The sequence below is a fragment of the Lissotriton helveticus genome, chromosome 6 (assembly GCF_964261635.1).
Source record: "Lissotriton helveticus chromosome 6, aLisHel1.1, whole genome shotgun sequence".
Lineage (NCBI taxonomy): Eukaryota > Metazoa > Chordata > Amphibia > Caudata > Salamandridae > Lissotriton > Lissotriton helveticus.
This window is the reverse complement of record NC_136067.1, coordinates 153,513,110-153,529,989: the sequence shown is the minus strand read 5'-3', so window position 1 is coordinate 153,529,989 and position 16,880 is coordinate 153,513,110. Positions and strand designations below refer to the sequence as shown.

The window sequence follows — 16,880 nt, the reverse complement described above, 5'->3', positions numbered from 1 at the left end:
GAAATATTGTGCATTTGTGGGATTGTAAGAATCTGGATGACTATTGGCGTCAGGCGTGAGAATGCCTGAAAGCAGATCTTCAAACAACCTTCGCTTTAAGTGCTCTACTAGTGTTGCTGCACGCTGTCTCAGATTTATCTACTTTTACAATCCACGTAAATCAGTGTTGCTACTGTCCTAGGTGTTGCTAAGTTGGGTATCCTATGCCACTGAAAGACAATTATAATACAGACATCCCAAAAGTAGTTAGAGAATATGTATGAAATGGTGGTATTTGAAAACCTGATCAACAAGCTTAATGATGAGCTACTGTAGCTTCAAGAATTTTTGGGGACTTTTCTCAAAGGCTGACCACAGTTATACGATATTTGTTGGAAAATGGCCCTCTCTGAATGGTTAACCCAAACTTTTTGCCTTTCCCCTCTTCTTTTACTGACCTCGTTGTTGTTGGTTATAGGATTCTGAGCACTTTACCACTGCTAACCAGGGCTAAAGTGCATGTGCTCTATTCCCTAAACATGGTAACATTGGCTCATGCCCAATTGGCTTATTCAATTTACTAGTCCCTAGTAAAGTGTACTACATGTGCCCAGGGCCTATAAATGAAATGCTAGTAGTGAGACTGCAGCACTGCTTGTGCCATCCACTTCAGTAGCCCCTTAACCATGTCTCCGGCCCGACACTGCAGTGACTGTGTGTGTAGTTTACTGTCACTACGACTTGGCATTTAAAACTACTTGCCAAGCCTTAAACGCCCCTTTCCTTTTTTTAGGCCAAGTAAGTGAAAGGTAGGACATGTACTGGGATGTTTTGCATGTACTGGTCATGCCAAACAGCTCAATTAATTTTTCACTACTGTGAGGATAGCATTGGGAATTCCCTTATACACATTTAAGTGGTAATTCCTGATCACAAAGGAGTAGCTATTTTATGCTTTATATGTTTGGAATGGTAATGATAAATCCTCCTTACTGGTGAAGTTGGATTTAACATTACTGTTTTAGAAATGCCACTTTTAGGAAGTGGACATTTCTCAGTGCTTTTAACTCTGTGTGCCTGACAGCCTGTTTCCAATACATGTCTTGGCTGTGTTGGGTGACAGCTACACTTGTAAATTCCCTCTAGACAGCTGCAACACAGGGAGATCAGGTACATCTGTATTCATCTGCACATTGATGGGTCTTCCTGGGCAGGAAGAAGGGGAGTGGCTAACACTTCACCTCTATTCATCTGCATATTGATGGGTCTTCCTGGGCAGGAAGGAGGGGAGTGGCTAACACATCACCTGAATAGGCAGTGTCCTGTCCTCCCACAAAGGCCAGATTTACCCCCCACAGCTAGGCTAGCAAACATGACTGGGCTGAAAAGGATCTGTATGCACTTCAGAAAGTTCCTTTGAAGTCAGCGCCAAATCCAAGGCACTTTTGGGTATAAGTACTGGGCCTCTGACCCCATCAGATCATACACTGCTGGACTTATAACCACGCTATGCCAGAGGAACTGCTGGACTGCTTTTCTGGAAGGAATGCTTTTCTGCTTTGCTGCCCTGCTGCCTGCTACTCTCTGACTTCATTTAAGGAGAGCTGGGCCCTGCCTTCTTTCCAAGTAATCTCCAAACACTTACTAGCTTGCCTCCTGTTCTTCTGAAGTCTCAGGGTCACAAAAGACTTCTCGCTCACCACCCACAGCTCCCTGACCCATTTTCAACCTGCTCCCGACCCCAAAAAGGCACCTCTACAGTCTTGGGCCATTGGAAGTGTTTTTTGGGCAGCTGAAATCAAACTTTTGGGCTCTTTGTAACCGCGAATGAGCACGTTCACACCGGAGCTGCGTCGTTTGCTCTAAGGATCAGCGTGAGCAGCCACAAGATCGTCCCGTTGCACTGCATCGCTGCTCGTGACTGCAAGGCTCCTGTCTGCTGTTCGTGATGTGATACCCGATCAACTTTCTCACTCACGAACAAGGCTCTTGGCTCAACTTGAGAAGGTAAAACTACAGCTGGACATCCATCCCTGGAACTGTATCCGACCCGCGCTCCAACACGGGTGACCTAAAGCTTTGACTTTACCCCATTTAGCGCGACCAGCACTAACTGCTTCTAAGCGCTTTACTGCATTTATCCGTTTAAAATTCAATATCTCAGCTTCTAATGATTGGATTTTTGTCATTTTGGTCTTGCTATGTTTAGAATATAATAATCTATTTTTATGAACCTATGTGGAGTATTTTTGTGGCGCATTAATTGTGTTACTATGTGAGTGTGTTGCACAAATACTTTACACATTGCCTCTTTGAATAAAAATGATGGTTCGATTCCAATCAGAGGGTGTATACTTCGCTTACCCTGAGTAAGATTGTGGTTCCTGCTTGTACAGGTGCATACTCTGAGAACCAGAAACCACATTTCTAAGAGTATTGAATTGTTTTCTGTGTAGCTCGGTTGCCTAAGATTCCTTGAATATTATGGCCTTGGATGTTCCTTTTTTCGCACCTTTACCCTAATGGTAATATGGGCCCAGAGTGAACTGAATTGCATTACAGAAACATTTCCTTGTTAAGGGATGATGTTGTATTACCGCTTTAGAATTTCAAGACTGAAGTTTCTATTATATCCCTTGTCGATGGTGGGGGTGGGTCACCCTTTTGGTCAATTTAATCTGACTCTATTTGATGTGGCGACATTTTTCAATAACATTTTGTTTGCCCATTATAGTCTTGTTGCGCTGAATTATTTAGTAAGACAGAAATGTGATAAAACAGGAAGTTATGTAAGATTACCATGATTCCCACTCAGCTACCAGTCGACCTACAATGTGCCCTTGTTTTCTGACTCCGTAGAGTGTATCAAACTCCATATATATTAACTGCAATATGACCAGTACTAAGATATTTAGCCATCCTGCAATATAATTACACCAGCGAAACAGCTCCCTTGACCCTTCTCTTTACAGATGGTTGAAGCCTATTCTTACTGAGGTAAAATTACTGTAAATTCTGTGTCTTGGGGGTAAATTAAGGGTGCCAAAGAGAAGTTCTGTGATGTCTTGGAAGTACATACATGTAAAGTTGGGAGCTATTTCTCTTGGCCCCGTGACCTATGCATACAAAGAGATGGCCTGCTGTCACGTGGGGCCCATGCGGTTTCAAAAATCAAACTGCTCTTTTTGAAAGTTTGAGGGTATCCTACTGCAATGTGTTCTGAGGTCGATTAAAAGCCTTTGTTTGGAGATGACCCTTGAATAGTGCCCTCCAATGCCACCTTATAGACATCGTCAGTGTTTCTTTGCCAGTTGTTTCATCTTCTATTTTGCTTCTAGACTAAAACAAGCTGACTGTGACCAGTGAAGGACCTTCAAAGGGGTAGTCAAACACCTGGTTAAAATGTAAGCCAACCAACCAGAGGAGACCCATTACATATTAGTTCGATCCAAAAATATTTGTCCTTCTTGCTTTGCCCTGGAACTCAAAGAGTATTTACAAACTTTGTGTTGCAATGCAATTGTGTGTGGTTGTTTGAAGATGCACGTATTCAATGCTTAATTTCACCCTATTGAATGTGTTTGTAATATCTGCATGAACCTTGAATAAACTAATCTATATTTTCCTATGGTATGAACTATCTAGCAGAAGGTTAGAGTTTAGCTGCTCCTAGATGGTTTAACAACTCTACTTGCCAGTTGTAAAATACAATACAGAAAGATTCTTCAGAGCAAAGTCAAGGATTGATCAGTCGCCCTGTGCATTAGTAAGGCTCCTAAAGTTCTTCTCCTTCTGGGCCAACTTTGGTCCTGTCTTTTTTTTGCGTCTCAGACGTTTTAGGCTGCCTCGGCTCTGCATAGCCACATATAATATAATTGTTTACGCAACACTGTCCTAGCCAATATATGTTGTTTGTTATTCACTGACACTTCTTCTGATTTCATCTGAACATCTCGAACAAGGTTGCTAGGAATACATAACAACATAATATACTGTTCACTAACAGTTCCTAGCACCTAGACATAACACCACCACACAGCTGCATCTTCTAACACGAAGGTTTATCTAATAACATGTGTCTCGTTCCCTTGGGTGCCAGAGAGGAGAATTCTGGCATAGATGACTGCTCTAGAATGATAGTGCCCGACATGCAGACCTGCATAAACTAAGTTTACACTCATGGTGCAGACTACCTAACTGCATACACCAGGTATGAGGGCCTAGGCCAATCCCAGAGATCGCAAATATACCTTTGTGCTCGCATAGTAAGAGTAGACCTAGGCAGATATATAATTTGCCATGTTTGTCCTATACAGTTTGCTAGTAATGCTAATTGCTTTATTTAGTTGCATCTGACTAATGATCACAGCACATTTGCTTCATAATAGACTGCAATAGTTTCAATAAATGTATTGTATTCTTTCTTTGTGTTTTTATTTTGTTTACTGTGGGCATGCATGAGTGAGTAATGAAAGGGGAAGATCTGTTTCCACAGTTTCCTTGGGGACTAGAGGGTCATATTTGAGGCTGCCGAAATCACCTGTTACTCTGGAAAAGGTGGGAGTTCAGGGGAAGCATTGTGAACAAGCCAGGATCAGGTTGACATTTACTGATGATGTAGAGCGACTCAGTTCCTACACTCTGATGTCCTGTCATCCTAACACACAGTCCTGCATTACCAACAGAATCCTGCAACACTACCTCCTAGGAAACTCAAAATGAAGGTGGGGACAAAGCATGATCCTGGTAAGTCCTGTAGGAAAAGGGACCTAAAAGTTTGTGACAATCAAAAAAAGAATCATTCTTTTAAGGTTTCAAGATCCTAATTTTCCCTGTTTTTAGTCCCAAAACTTTGGTGAAGAGGAAGTAACTGCAAGAAATGTATAAAGAGCTGGCTCTGCTTGGGGCATAAGTCTCTAGCCTCTCCTTATAACAACTTACGGAGGACTTTCCTGTTCGCAAAAAAGAGTGTGGCAACTAGGTACTTAAAATCTCTGAATGTGGCTGAGCATGGGAGTAGCACTGTTTTTTTTTAATTTCTTTTTATTAACACAAGGCATTTCAATAAGTGTACAGTATAGAGATTAAACTTTCCCACATAACACTACAACATATCAATAATGTTCCGGAAAATATGAGAAGAGAGGAGGGGGGGGGTGTCACAATATTTTACATTCAAGGGTCACGGAGACGCAAGTATATCTGGCAGTGAGTCAACTGGAGGCACACAGATCTTCCCCCTATATCGATTCCACGAACCCCAAACAGTCCTCCATTTCTGGGGTCGGCCCCTGGCAAGATAAACGGTCTTCTCCCGGAACATACACCAGTCCATACTTTCCTTCCAGTCCTCAAGCGTGGGCGGTTGTTTGGCTCCCCACTGTTGTGCTATATTTCGTTTTGCTATCATTGCCCCCAGAGTGGCCCACCTAGTCTGCGCTGTGTTCAGGTCTGTAGGTTCCCAAATATTAAGGAGGCATCTCCTCACCTCCAGCGACACCGTGACCCCCAGTACCTCTCGTATAACATCATGTATCGAACTCCAATATTCCACCATATAGTGACACTCCCAGAGGATATGAAGAAATGTGCCCACCTGCCCACACCCTCGCCTACACAAACCCTCGTCAGATAGCCCCATCCGGACCAAGCGTGGACCTGTGACATATACCCTATGTAATATTTTCAACTGGACTAGCCGCAATCGAGCTGGGATCGCAACCTCCTTCGGGGAGGACACAGCCGACTGCCAGTACTCGTCGTCTAGTTCAATACCGTCCCTCATCCATTTATCTCTTAAGTCAGACAGGAGATCTGCTCTATGATTGATCAACTTCTTATAAATGAGGGAAATAGTTTTCTCAGGCAAATGCCCATCCAATATTCTATCCTCCAATGGCGAGGCCTCAGGTATGTCCTCCTCCACAGGTACCGCCAAGCACAACGCATGTCTGACCTGCGCATAGCGGAAATACTCCGCACCATTTAACTCAAACTCGGCCTGTAATTCAGCAAATGTTTTGATCCTGCCCTTGACCCAGATATCACCAATCCTAGCAATCCCTATCAAATCCCACTTATCGAAACCTTTCGTGTTCCAAAGCTTGCCAAGTTTCTCCGAGTCAAACAGCGGAGTGGCCAGCGGAGTGGCCAGTGTAAGGCGGCCTCTCCATCCCAAAGAATTAGTGGCGTCGTGCCATATCCTGACTGCCACACTAGTGGGTCCTGTCAAACTTCTCCCTGCCAACTTGGCGTATAAAGCTCTATTGTAGTTACCACCTGGGAGTAACCATCTATCCATGGCGTATCCAGGATCTAAGCCAGGCCCATACGTACCTTGGTTTATGGCCGCCAATTGAGAGGCCCAGTAATATCTCCTGATGTGTGGGAGGGCAATACCACTGTCATACCATGGTAACGTCAATTTAGCCAGACCGATTCGTGATCTGCCTTCCCATAATAATCTACGTTGCACCCCCTCCACCTCTCGGAAATAACTGGCTGGGACTAAATCTAATGTGTTCTGGAGGGCGTAAAGAAAACGAGGTAGGGACATCATCTTAAAGAGTGCTGCCCTTCCCAACAGGGAAAGAGGCAGCTTCCTCCAGCTGTCCACGTCGCTCTTCAATCTGACCAATGGGGGAAGCAGGTTCCTATCGTATCGAAGTTTGGGATCCAGTGAAATAAAAATCCCCAGATACTTAAATCCATCAGTAGCGACTTGAATCTGGCAATTATGCGGGGGAATCGGGGTGTCACCACTCAGAACATATAAATAGGACTTCCCCCAATTTATAGTAAGCCCCGAATTCCTACCGTACGAGGCCAGAACATCACAGATGACATTTAAGGACTTTCTGGGTGATGTTAAATAGAGTGAAATGTTGTCCGCATACAGAGAAATCCGGTCCTCTATCTGGGGAGACCACCAAATACCCCGAATGGCAGGCTCCCAGCAGATCCAGGCTGCCAAAGGTTCGAGTGCCAGCGAGAACAGAAGGGGGGAAAGAGGACATCCCTGTCAGGTGCCCCTTCCCAGACCAAACGCTGCAGAAACTCGGTTATTAACTACCACTTGCGCAAGAGGTTCAGTATATAACAGTTTTACCTAACTAATAAACTCTGGTCCGAATCCAAACTTAGTCAAGACCGCCCACAAATAAGGCCATTCTATCGTATCAAAGGCCATCGTCGCGTCCAGTGACGCTATTATAGCTTGTTCCCCCAGGGTATGGGCCCTGGCTTACACTCCGTGCAACCTACGAAGATTCAATGCCGTATTCCTATGGGGAATAAAACCAGACTGATCAGCATGTATCAGTCCACTAATAACCTTGACAAGTCGATTTGACAATAATTTAGCAAGAATCTTGGGTTCCGCGTTCAATAACGAAATAGGCCTATACGAGGCACACTCAGTTTTCGGTTTACCGTCCTTATGGATAACCACTATAGCTGCCACTCTCTGATCATATGGTAATATCCCCTGTTCTCGTGCTGCCACAAACATATCTCTGAGATAGGAAGCAATCCTATCGGGTCTAAGCTTATATAACTCAATCCGGAGTCCGTTAGGTCCCAGCGCCTTACCTGAGCGTAAGGAGCGCACTGCCAGGGCCACCTCATCGGCAGTGAGGGCACTGTCCAAAAAAATCGCGGTCTTCCTTAGTCAGGCCTGGGAGTTGGATATCCCGCAACAGCAAGTGGGAGTCCTCCTCCGGCTGCCCCGCAACCGAGGTGTACACTGTACGAAAGTAGTCCGCAAAAGCGTCCACTATACCCCGGGGGTCTGTTATTCTCGCTCCCTCTGCCGTCTACAGTTCCGGAACCACCCGGTCCGCCCTATCTTTTTTATCCAGCCAGGCAATAAGCTTCCCAGCCTTGTCTCCGACATCATACAGCCGGCCCTGCTGCTCTCTACTTAAGGCCAAGGCACTATCAGTGACTAACGCTTTATACTCAAGTTGCTTTAGATGCAGAACATGCAGTTTGGCCCGGGATACCTCCTGCTCCAAGTCCGCCTCAATCTTAGTAATTTCAGATTCTATATTCACCACTTCTGCATTCCGATCCTTCTTTTCCCCTGCGATTAGCGACAAGGCTTGGCCTACTATTACCTACTTAAAGGCCTCCCACAGTGAAAGTGGAGACAATACTGATCCCTCATTCTACTGAAAATAATGTTCTAACGCCTTCAACAAGTCCCTACGGACCTTAGGATTGCGCATGTACCATGGATTAATGGGAGCTATCCTGCCGCCCGAGTCCGGTCTGATGTCAAACCTGAGCCAGAGCGGCGAATGATCCGATATGCCTCTAGCCAGGTGCGGAGCCTCGGTGATGCCATACGCCTGAGCCGCCGGCACTAAACAGTGATCTATACGGGAAAGACTACCATGCGCGCCAGAGTGGAAGGTGAACTGTCGCTGGCCCGGATGAAGCAGTCTCCAACTATCGATCAAACCCAATGCTTCCATGAACTCGGGAAGCCATCTTTTTGCCCGCCCCGTATCTCTAGGGGGATGCCTGTCCATAGTGTCCGATACCACAGCATTAAAATCACCTCCCAAAAGCAAAAGACCCCTCGGGAAAGCCAGAAGGGTTTTCTCAAAATCTACAAATGTGGTTGCCTGCATACCCGGGGGAACGTATACCGACATCATGGACAGGATATGCCCCTCCCAACGGCCCGATATTCCTACATATCTGCCCCTATCATCCACAGTAACCGAATCAATCACCATCGGGAGCGTTTTCTTAATCAGAATCCCCACCCCCCTGGACCCAGAAGTGAAACCCACATGCTCCACTAATCGGAACCCCATTCTATGCATTACCCTGCATGAGTTACCCACTAAATGCGCCTCCTGAAGCAGGACCACATCCGGGGCGTGACGTCTAAGAAACTGAAGAACCACACCACGCTTAATTTTGTCCCCCAACCCATTAACATTCCAGCTTAACACCTTCAGCCCCCTACCCCCCATCATAAAACATGAAATGGGTCAGTCTCCTCTCCAGTTCCTGTACCTTAAACATGCTACAATTCTGAGTGAAGCCTTGAAATGTAATGCCTACAACAAACAACACCAAAAGAAAACAAAAAAGTCCACCCCAAAACAAACCCCTTTCACCACCCCCCACCCTGCACCCCTGCTCACGGTATCCATCCGCCCCCAACTCGCAGTGTGCCTGTCGCCCCATAATCTATCTACTAAACTATCGAAGAGTAACTCTGAGGAGGAGTACGGCCCCCATTTACCCGCTCAGCCCCAGCAATACTATCAGGTCCATCTAAGCAATGCAGACAATCAGCTAGTTTCTATAGTCACCAGCCCGCACCCTGCCCCAACCCAACCCAACCACACCTGCAGCAATAGAAGTTTTTATTCTTTTTCTTGGGTGACCTCGTCTTCATCACGTTCCGTCGCTGTTGCTCATCCTGAGGATAAACCGTGTCCAGCCAGTCCGCTGCAACCTCGGAATGTCAAAGAAAAAAGCTCTCCCCGCATGCTCCACTCTCAACTTGGCAGGATACAGCATGGCGTACTTTAGTTCTTTGTCCCGGAGTCTCCTCTTGATGCCCATGAAGGTTTGTTGCTGTTTCTGAACTGCTTGTGTAAAGTCCGGGAAAAAACTGAGAGCAGAGTTTTCATACTGAAGAGGACCTCCATTCCTGGATGCTTGCAGGATAGCGTCTCTATCCCTAAAGTTAAGCACCCTTTCAATCATAGGCCGGGGTGGGGCCCCAGGACGCGGTCTCCCACCCGGAACTCTGGGTGCTCTTTCCACCGTAAAACAATTCCCAAGGCTTCGGGGCTTCAAATGGTTGAGAATGATGTCTTCGACAAAAAGGTCGGCGGCCTGTCCCTCAGCCTTTTCAGGCACACCAATAATACGCAAGTTGTTTCTACGGGCCCTCCCTTCGTATTCGTCCAACTTGCGGCCCGCTATATCACTGGCGGTTTTAAGATCATTAACTTCTTGCTGCAACTAGGCCACATCATCTGTGAGACTGGTTGTTTTAATGTCCAGGGATTTCACCTTTTCACTGGTTTTTGTGAGGTCTGCACGGATTAAGTTAACATCTATCATCACCGTGTCCAGTTTATGATCCAGGAACTCCATATTCATACCCAGGGAGGCTCGCAACCACTTAATCGCCGCCATCACATCCTTCAGCGTGGGCTCACCTGTGTAGTCGACGTCTCCCCACCTACATCCTGGGACTTCCCGGTGCCAGATGGCGATCCCCTAGGTTGCGTGTAGTGGTCCAGCTTGTTGGTTTGGGTATACTTGGGTCCCCTGGGCGCCTTTGATTGTTGCTTTTCGGTCTCGGGCTTCGTCGCCATTTGTCAACCGTGTAAAGCAATCCAAGCCTCCGCAGCGCTCCCACCACGGAAGACGCAATCCAGGAACGAAGCGCAAGATGGGCACACCTTCGAGACCAATGCAACGAGGCAATCCGTGCCTGACTTAACAACTATGAACGGCAACGGTCATTCAGGCCCCATCGAACCCCACTACTGCGGGCGGTCTATCGTGCTCCGAGTTCAATTTGATGCATGATGCCATCAGGTCTTCGCTAGTGCCCGCACCACCAACCCTTATCCAAGGTCTGTTTCGTGCTCAATCGCTGCTCCCCTCCAGGATGCGCCTCAGCAATCAAAACAGGCACCTCTGAGCTCCAGGCGCCCAATAAACCAGCCAGCTTAATGTTCGTCCATGGGGAGGGGAGGGTCAAAAATGCCTTATCCAGCAAGGGAAGCAGCACAGCAGCAGCACCCAGCCTTATAGGAGATGCAAGTAATTACACGGGCCGGCTGCTGCAGAGTCCTCCAGGCCCCAGCACGCTAAGGGCAAAGCCTGCTTGAGCCTCGGCGAGCTCAGCCCCCCCCCCAGCTGCTGTCCTGGAACGTGCACTGGAGAAGGAAGGGGGGGCCCAACCGATGCGCGCTATTGCGCTAGCCCAACCACGACTCCGCACCCACAGACAGCTCCGGGGGGGGGGGGGCGTCGGGAGTGAGGCAGGAACTTTCACGGGACCGAGACGGTGACTTCCGGTTTCGGTCCCGCTATTGATCAATTGCAGCCGGGGCTCAACTGTCACTCGAGTCCCCGGCTTACAAATGTCTAGGCCGCAATCTTCCGGGGCCTCTCTCTCCCGCACCACACTGCTGATCGGAGCGCCAATCAAAGCGCTCAGCACCGCTTCACTGCCCGCATCGATGCCTACAGCCAGAACAGATGATCAACAGGATAATCCCCGGAGCGGCGGGGGTCTCGGGAGCCTAGGACTCACGCGGCCATCGTGGTCGCAATCGTAGCTCCTCCGGGAGTAGCACTGTTGAGCCTATCTCTGGGAGGGGAAAATGGGGTCCTGTCATTTTTTGTTAGGCACTTTGGGAGTAGAAGTGAAGACCTGGCTCAGTGAGGAAGTGCAGGGAGAATAAAACAAATAGTCTGAATGTCTCAGAACGTGCAACTAGATAAAGGTTGAATCAATCTTGCTTGATGTTATGTTCACCCTGCATAATTCTCGCATAATTCATTCACCTCTTTTGGGTGTATATGCAAGCATTTTGTTCAGGTATTGAAAACATTGGTTGCAAGGTCCATTTATACATTTGGGTTGTAGGCAGATATATTTTTTTATTGTACACCTAATAAAAATAATTAGATCCATAAAGTCAATATCTAAAGATAAATTTGACAGAGATATTAATTGTAATCAATTCCATTTTGATGTAAGCTACATTTTGAATGCTGAGCAATACATGCACCTATTGTATGAATATTTCTGTCAACAACCTAGAGTGAGTGAAAAATCTCCTGTGCACAGAGAAGTATTACTTACTACATATCGAGAGCACAAACTGAAAGGTTGCAAGATATATAGACGCACAATGAATGAACTCATATTACTCCGAATTTGAGTCCAAATTTTAATTTTGAACGTACCAGATGAAACAGTCAAATTCCACTTTGGTTGTGTATGCATAAAAAAGGATCCAACTATAACAGTAAACTGTGAGACGCCTAGAGCACCCCAGCTTTAAGCCAGCTCCCACCAACTGTAGTCATAGAGATTTGCACGGACGAAAGCTGGGAGGTGGCTGATCAACAGAACCTTTGATCAAAGTCAAAGATAGCTTTATTCGATTCCATAAAAACCATAAAAGCACATGTAAAACATTAAAACTTTAAAATTAGCATTTTGATTTGGGATAAACAATTACAGTTCCACTACGTCAATTCATTTTCAAACTATTTACCAAAAGTACATAATACAGTTTGCAGTTTATTGACTCATTGAAGTTCTACATCTAATGATGAATTTTAAGAATTTTGATACAGTAATAATGGTTTTTTCATCCTGGAGTAGAAGAATCTTATAAAACGCTGGTCTACACTGACTTAAACCCCAGTGCTTTAATAATGGGATTAAGTATCTTCTCCTCCCCCACCCATAAAATTTACAGAAAAGAATACAATGAATAGAAGACTGTGCCGAGCGGTCGTCGCATGGGCAATCACTTAAATTTATACACCAATCATTTATGTCAGGGAAGGTAACCATCCTAGAAAAGATACCCAGTCTCAGCCGTGCCAATAACATTCTGTCATAGCTGCCCCACTCGGGGCCCAAATAGAGCTGTAGACCAGATTCCTGCAATAATGAATGGTGATGAAGCACTGAAAACTTCTTACCCTCGACATACCAGCGTTGGTCGGCCAGAAAGGAAGTACATTTTTCTTTAAGAGTCTTTTTGGAAATGGAGGTTATTAATAAGGGCGTATGATAAAATTCTAGGTGCCCTATATTTGTTAAAAACTCCTGCACATAAGAAAGTCACTTTATATTTTTCGACCCCACAAGCCTCGTGCAATCTGTGATGATTGCCCTGTTAAGATCAGTTTCGGTGGAGGTCCAGATTTTGTACCAGAGCAACACTGGACTGATCCTAATTAAATCAGTAATATAAATCAAATCAAGTTCTTTATGACAGGCATAGGTTGGGGTAGACCTAGGAACAGCTAACAAATATTTAAGAAATCCATTTTCCTTCACCTGTATTTCCTGGCAGTCTGAGATACCCCAGATGCCAGCCCCGTATATGGCGGTCGATACGCACTTAGCTCTGTAGATGTCAAGCAAAATTCGTACAGGCCTGCCACCCAGCTTATTTGCAAACTGCATTAATGCCCCAATGGCTCGCGAAAAGGCTAAGCACCTGGTAGTGATGGCTGTAGTCCAGGAACATTTACTATTAAAAACAACCCCCAAATATGAGAACGTATTTGTCATTTCTATCTTTGACTGCTCTAAAAATGTGTAGCAAGAGGCCTTATTTTTTGATGAGCAGCACATAGTGTAGGTTTTCCCAATGTTTATTTTTAGGCCCCTGGAACCCATGTATACTGAGAAACCAGTTAGCGCCTTCTGGAGACCTACTTCAGTTCTTGACATAATAACCGCATCATCTGCGTAAAGTAAAATAGGCGCCGCCGTGCCCTCAATTTTAGGATAGTCCACGGCTAAATGTGTTAGGTGATCTGCTACACTGTTAATAGAAACACTAATACTTTACTGACCCGCAATATTCCACGTTAACAGGACCAGTCTGTCCCCATGGTCATTCAATGGGGCAACAGTTGTTGGTACTGGACGAGTTACGTCTCGGGTACGATCCAGCTGAGGTGACGTTACTGAACCACCCCCTACGGCTTCTTCCACAATCTGCTTTTCTAGAACTGGGCTTCTATAACAAGTCGTAGTCAAGGTATTTATTTCACTGACGTTTGGGGGAGTTAGCCCTGGTTCAACGGTGCTGTCTGTTCCTAAGGATGCCAAGCCACGAGTGGTATGGGCCACGCTTTCTTCCCCAAACTCCTGAGCATCTAATGTAGTGTATTTGTAGTGTATTTTGTAAAGCGCACAGCTGCCCCAACGGGGCGTCCCGGCGCTGTAAAATGCTGTGGAACCCTTCCTGGCTCTCCCTGTGAGATGCCCCTCCTGGGCACCCCCAAGGTGAAGCCAGGCATCCCAGTGTTGTAGGGGCCGTTGTGGAGATTAAGCAAGCTATTGCCCAGAGTTGCAGCGTGGGACCCATGATTAGAGTAGGCGCAGAGGCGAGAATTATCGAGTCCGCGGACATTGAGCTCAAGACCCTGCCGCGTCGGGACTTGAACCCTGGTCCCGGGCCTGATCTCTGCTTCAGAGTCTGCCGCTCTAACCAGTGAGCCACACTTCTCCACAATCTAATGCAGCAGAGCCACCGTTATTAGATTCGCCATGCCCATTTACACCCCCCCTTAAAACTACAGGATCCATCCTCTCACCCTCTGGTAAACCAGTAGGATTTAGCCGTCAGTCGACCATCTCCAGGCAATTGAATCTGTTTGCAGTGGGGAAACCACCCCAGTTATCCCTATAGGCTAGCTCCCTAGGGCGCTGTGCCCCCCACGTCCCCCAATCTCCGCCCCGCTCACGATGCCCTACTATATGCCAATTTCTATCAATGTCCCAGTCACGTGTTGAACCACTCCTAGGGGGATAAAAGAAGGAAAGTCGTCTAGTTGCAATTCCCTCATATCTATCCTGTGTGTTCCATGCACACACGTGGTCAGCCGTGTGAGGATCAGCAAAATTAATCAGGATGCAATCACCGTGAACTGATTTCCTCTCGTGTCCCACCCATGTAACCCTGCGCACCGTCAGGATCTTGCTTGTCCGGTTAGGTGGTAAGGGCCGATTTGAGTTGAGCCAATGTTGGACCTTATTTTTTAGAGACCAGTTAGCTTTCTCATCGGCTTCACCCAATTCGGGGACCCCCGTCATGACCACCACATAGGGACTTGCCTCGGGGGGCAAATTCACCACTCGTCTCCTAAGTGAACCTCCGTCGTTCTTATTCTTATTTGACTGCATCGTATGTACCCTAGGTGGATTCTGCCCCTCTCGAGGGGGGGTGGCACAAATGTTAGCTTTTGGTGCAGCTGTCTTCGCGGGGGCCAAGGCCAGCTTAGGTTTTGGGTTTGTGACTGGTGCTGGTAGTTTTTTAGTAGCGTGGTCAGCAGGTTTATTGCTGTTTGGTTTATTTCTCCCTATTTTTAGAGCCCCCTGAGGGTTTAGTTTTTTGGGGACGGCACACATGTCGACTATCTGTATTTCAATGTGGGCAAGTCTTATCTCAATGGGGGTAAAATAAAGTTTGAAAAGTTCAGCTATCCTAGGTAGGAGTGAAATATTAACCTCATCATCCCTGACACTGATCCTGTCTAGATTATCCGAGGCCTCTACATTCGCTCTACTCAAGGCCTCTTTAGTGGGGGCGTTACAAGAGGGATCATGATCTATATCCGGGGTTAAAACAGGGTCCCCACAAGTCTTCTTCAATTGTTTACCCCTTCCCCTTGCTTTTTTTGGCTTGAGTTTTTTGGAGATAGCTCCCTCCCTCTTACCCTTCAGCTGACTAGCACTCAGATCGTCAGGTGAAGTGATAGCAGCTATGTCCGGAGTTTTTACTAAGTCTGAGCTTAGTTCTGAATCGAGTGAGAGATGAGATACTGATAGATCTACCGTGCCAGGCAAACTCTGTCTGTGAGTATGTATATCGGCGTGGGTTACTACGGGGGTTTCCAAAGGGACCGCGCCCTTTAATTGTTCGGGGGATTTGGCTGTTGCAAAATGGCCCATAGATGATATTTTTGCTAGGGCAAGGTCTTGAGACACTCTGCACTCATTGATGAAATTTCTTGCTCTATAAAGGTGTTTGCCCTTATTATGAAGTTATACAGAGTGCCTGTTTGTAGTGCCCCCCCGCTGCCATTTTACTTCTGCTCCCACATGTGCACATGATTATCAATTTCAATATCAAACAATAATATATAAAATGAAAACCCAAATGACAATTAAATAATGATATATAATACGTGCACGTACGTTTAGTCCAAACGTGAGCTCAGAAGTTGGGGGGGGGTGGCCCGGCCTTACACGGTCTCTAACGGGCTTACAACGGGCCCGCCCTTGGCCCGGGCTTCGCCCCGTGCGTCGTCCCGCGTGCGTCCCGCGTAACATGGATGTGTGCAGGCATTTATAGGAAGTGGGGAGGCGGGAAGAGAACCCAGGTGCGCTGGCTGTTACTGCGCACAGGCTGCTGGTCCTCGCAGTCCCGCTCCTCTCGACGATGGAAAAATGCTGCAGGTAATGGCCTCAGGTCGCCACAGTTCTGGAGCCAATGTTAAGCAGGGCAAGATTCAAATAACAGTTTCTCCCCTCGAGTAAAATCCACAGGGCAAGAGTCTCAGCAAATGTGACACGGCTGCGAGCGGCCTTTGATCAGAATTTGACCATCTTGGGAGGACAAGGTATACTTCGTAGGAAGGACAACCTTCTTCTTGAAACTGCGTCATTTAGTAAACAAAAAAAACCTCCTGAACATTCCTTTTCTGAAGATGCCCCTATGTAGTGGAAATCATTCCCATTTCACTAGACGTTAGGACATTTCCATCCTACAAATTTTTTTAAACAAGAAGTTAGAAGCCTGCTCCTTCAACACCATTTCCAACAATGTAAGTCCCTCTCCCCTATGAAGTAATATCTGTAATGGGTTCTGTTTGATCCCATTGTGTATATTTCACCCTGATGGTTCTAGGCACTTTAAGTAAATGTCTTACATCAAACTATGACACGTTTTGTATTTTTATTATATTATTATATATCATATTCTTTTTCCACAGTTTGAAAATTATCCTATGTACAGTGCTTAGCCACAGAGTATGTCTTGTCCATTCTATATAAAAGTGTTAACACATAAATAATTAAATAAATGAATAATATGTCCAAGAACACAGAGTAACCTTTTATGAACAAGGTAAAAGATGACATGGAGAACACG

General features: G+C 46.2%; 1 protein-coding gene across 1 annotated transcript in view; it reads right to left on the bottom strand.

The window, feature by feature from the left end:
- Nucleotides 1-16,880, bottom strand: part of DNAH14 (dynein axonemal heavy chain 14) — a 1,144,348-nt gene that overhangs the window by 1,087,437 nt on the left and 40,031 nt on the right. The window lies entirely within an intron of this gene.